The sequence below is a fragment of the Hevea brasiliensis genome, chromosome 8, assembly GCF_030052815.1.
Source record: "Hevea brasiliensis isolate MT/VB/25A 57/8 chromosome 8, ASM3005281v1, whole genome shotgun sequence".
Classification (NCBI taxonomy): domain Eukaryota; kingdom Viridiplantae; phylum Streptophyta; class Magnoliopsida; order Malpighiales; family Euphorbiaceae; genus Hevea; species Hevea brasiliensis.
This window is the reverse complement of record NC_079500.1, coordinates 8,169,575-8,174,070: the sequence shown is the minus strand read 5'-3', so window position 1 is coordinate 8,174,070 and position 4,496 is coordinate 8,169,575. Positions and strand designations below refer to the sequence as shown.

General features: G+C 35.4%; 1 pseudogene; it reads left to right on the top strand.

Moving 5' to 3' along the window:
• The first annotated feature begins 2,307 nt into the window (after positions 1-2,307).
• Positions 2,308-3,801, top strand: LOC131182008 (mitogen-activated protein kinase kinase kinase 1-like; annotated as a pseudogene).
• Positions 3,802-4,496: the final 695 nt, after the last annotated feature.

Genomic DNA, 4,496 nt, shown 5'->3' with positions numbered 1-4,496 from the left:
TAGAGAGTGAAAAAAGTTCACAGAATAAGAGATTGGAAATAACCGGCAATTATACATTTCACATATGGAATTATTTTATCCTTTACATCATTTTTCGACTGTTTCTATCATTTAATGGGAGTTCAGGAGAGAGTTCTTTCCTCGAACCCTGCAATTTTATCTGTTATAAAACTCATCCTTTACAATATGGGAGTTCGGGAGAGTGTCCTTTTCTTGAACTCCCATAGTCTTATATCCTTATGAAGCTTGTTTTTTATAAATACGGGAGCTCGAAAGATCTTTCCTTCCTTGAATCCCCGTAGTTGTATGTTTTATAAAGACTCATTTGGCGCAAATAGGGGAGATCGGGAGAGAGTCCTTTCCTTGAAATCCCAGCGCTTATTTCCCTTTTTATAAAATTATACAAACTCTTCAACAAATTTATCGAATACATTTTGGTGTTCGATTCGCGGGAGAGTCCCTTCAAGAACTCCGAACTTTATATTTGGGACCTCAATGGAGAGTCCCTCCTAAAGTCCATGTGCTAATATTATTAAGGAAGCTCCTTCTTCAGTTCGGTTTAATCAAATAAAACATCACATATATTAAATATGAAACGATACAGGTGAAGGTTTTACAGATAACTATGCCAATGATGAGATATTCCTTCATTAACTGAGAGTCCTCATTAGTGAAGGGAATTCTCTAGGTCATAGTTAATACATCCCTTTTGAATTAGAGTCATAATTAAAAGGAATGAAAACCTATACCCATATTGGTTCATGTATATTCACTACACACACCACACCCTCAATTATTTGAGACGCCAACGATGAGGTAAATAATGAGTAAGCCGAGAGTCCTCCTTATTGATTGTGAATCTCTAGAGATCAAATAATACCTCTCCGGAATTAGAGTCCTAATTCAAGGAAGGAGGAATTTAATAAATATGTAACAAAATTAAACTAACATAACCTTAACTCACTTTAGGGTTTCCCATTTACTTGTTTTCTTGGGAAACCCGGACTAGTGAAATATCAAATGTTCGTTTAATAAATAACGGGAACCAATATCATAATTCAAGCCCCAAAGGTTATCGGTCTTAAGTTATAAAGAGCACATCGTTTAAATCTACTTACCCTCGTGGAGGGACGATGTGGGGTGCTTAACACCTTCCCCATTTGTATACGGACCCCGAGCCAAGAATCTTAGACTTTATCGGTCTTAAGTTATAAAGAGCACATCGTTTAAATCTACTTACCCTCGTGGAGGGACGATGTGGGGTGCTTAACACCTTCCCCATTTGTATACGGACCCCGAGCCAAGAATCTCAGACTTAGAAGTGGTCAAACCTTTTCCAAAAATAAAACTCGTTTTTTTTTTTAATTTTCCTCAAAATTAAAGTGGCGACTCCTCGCTTTTCCACTTCGGTGAGAATCGTCTGGCGATCACAAAACCCTTGCAACAGTGTTTTTGGAACATTAATTGTCAAGTTGTTGTCTGTTAAAGGACTGGAGCTTGAAGACCTTAATGAGTCGCTGTGCGGACACATAATTACTACAACTTTACAGCTCGACAATAAAAGTAATCCCCTGATGTCTCGGTTGCCATAGGTGTTTGGAATATGAAGTGCATAATTTTTGAATCATCATTTTTAATTTGACTTAGATTGGAGATGATTTAATAGCACTGAATTAGAGCTCAACGGTTTTGAAGCATGATTACTAATTCACTTTCCTAATTAAATGCAGGCATGGAAATTTCCTAAAATACATGATGCAAAATTTTATGAGATGCTCATTGATTGGTCTAAATATATCTAAACAAGAATCTGTATATGCAATTCAAAAATCAGCAAGTTACAGATCGTGGAGTACTGCAGCATTGGTTATGCAAGTTATGTGGAGCTATATTCAATCCACAAAACCCCTTTTCCTAGCCTGCCCAAATGCTCCGAATAGGTTTTATCCTAATCATGGTACGCTTACACTGCCTTTGATTACTTAACTGACATTTATTTGTTACTGTTTGTTTATTCCTTCTCAATCTTGACATGATCAATTCACTAATCTGTCGTAATGCTTTGTTATATAATTTTGGATTATGATTCAAACATTAAATCTGGAACTTGCAAGCAATTTGATTTTAAAAGTTGGTTTGAGCTATGATCACTATGTATATATATTAGTATCCCGGCTCATGACATCAAGAATAGCGTATGTATGTAGTATTTATTTATTTTTTTTATTTAAATACACTGAAATTGAGCTCGAACCCTTCCACTTCGATTGCTTGGAATTTGTTGGGAAGTTGGTTGCATTAGCTTTGATGTACGAAATACAAGTGGGTGTTGCCTTTGCCCATTTGTTTCTTTTGCAACTGGCTGGAAAAGAGGAAATTTCACTAGAAGATGTAATAGAGGTAGATCCTTACTTATATCGTTGGTGCAAGAAGGTCATAGATGCTGAGCTCATTGACACTGAAATTCTAGAATTCGCTGAAGCTGAATTGGGGCCCCAATGGAGCACAGAACTGAGCCACTTGTATAGCAAATATAGCAGGATGTCTTTTGTTGATCGTCTAATTCAACATCGCTTTGTCAAATCTATCTCTTATCAGCTATTATTTTTCAGAAAAGGATTTGATGATGTTTTTGGTACATCAATCGACCAGTTGTTCTCTTCTAATGGACTGGAGCTTGAAGATCTTAATGAGTCACTACGTGGATGCATAATTAGTGGAACTTCACAACTCAACAAGAGAAAATTTTTGAACAATGACTGCAATACAAGTGATACCCTGATGCATCGGTTCCAAAAGGTATGTGGAATAGGAAGTCCATAATTTCTGAAGCATGATTTTCCCTTTTAGTTTATTTGAATTCAATCGGTGATTGAACTTAGACTTCACAATTGTGGAGATTACTCTAAAACTATTAAGCTAAAGCTCATTGGCTTTGAACAATGATTACCAATTCACTTTCCCAGTAAAACGCATACATGCTGTGAATCTTCTAAAATCAACTCATAGAAGCAATTTTACTTGGCAGGTAAGAGGACAGGGTCGCAATATTACAAATTGGAGGAGGGGTGTGCGACTGGGGAGCTGGTCATTTGGATCAGTCTATGAAGGATTTGGGGTTGATGGATTCTTCTTTGCTGTGAAGGAACTTCTATTGCCAGCTTGAGAAAGAGGCTGATTTATTATGTCAGCTCACTCATCCAAATATAGTTAAATACTTTGGCACAAGGATGAATCGAAGCTCTATCTTTACCTCGAGCTTGTTAGTAAGGGCTCCCTTGAAAAGGTTTATAAAGAGTTTCCGCTGCAGGATTCCCATGTGTCTGTGTACACAAAACAGATATTGAAAGGCTTGAATTATCTCCATGAGCGAAATGTTGTTCACAGGGACATCAAATGTGCCAATGTATTGGTGGATGAAAATGGATGTGTGAAAATCGCAGATTTTGGATTAGCAAAAGTAACCAACTCAAATGCAATCATTAAGTCCTGTAAAGGGACTGCATGCTGGATGGCTCCTGAGGTTTTTAATAGCAAGATAGCAGGAAGGTATGGGTTTCAAGCTGATATAGGAGCGTTGGGTGCACTGTATTGGAGATGTTAACCGGAAAACCTCCATACTCTGATTTGGGTTTGGAACAAGGTCAATTCATTTTTCGGATTGGAAGAGGCCACCCACCTTCTCTTTCAGATTCTCTGTCAGATGATTCGCGAGACTTTATCCAGCAATGTCTACAAGTTAATCCAAAGGATCGTCCCACTGCTGCTGAGCTTTTAGAACATCCATTTGTAAATAAATAGGTGAATGCTGGCAGGCTGCAGCTACACTCGTTCTTGACAAATTTGTATTAATTTCAGCTTAAATTGTGGCAGCTGAAACGTGATCAGCTGTGGGGAATTTTTTTTTCAAGTTCTTTTATTAATATAGAAATCCTGGATTTCTGGGTCAGTTCCTTTTTTCTGTTTCATTTGTTCAATTGAGACTCAACTATGGAGACAGACTCTTCTAAATCAGCTCTTGTTATCAAACTTTTGCATACCTGGAGTAGCAGATACTTGCATATTTTGTACTGGATCATAAATCCAAAGGGAGCAACATGCTTGATTTACTAAACAAATCATGTTACTGAAGAATGTTTTTGTTTATTATAATAAGTTTGCTTATTTAATTTGTATAACTAATCTATCTATGTATATATAATAATATAATATAATAAAGCTAGTCTTATTGAAAAATAAATTTTTAAATAAATCTTAATTTAAACGCGTTTTGAACATTAATGTAATAAGTAAGCATAGCGATGGATGGATAGAACATTCATAAAAATTTTACCTAATTTTAAATTTATTAATAATTTTAATATTTTAATTAATTTAAATTTGATTAAAAATTTTTAATTATTTTAGTTAAATTTAATTTTAAATATCATTATTTAAATATATGAATTTTCATTAATTGTAACTTGTAATATAATTAATGTAATTTGACTAAACTA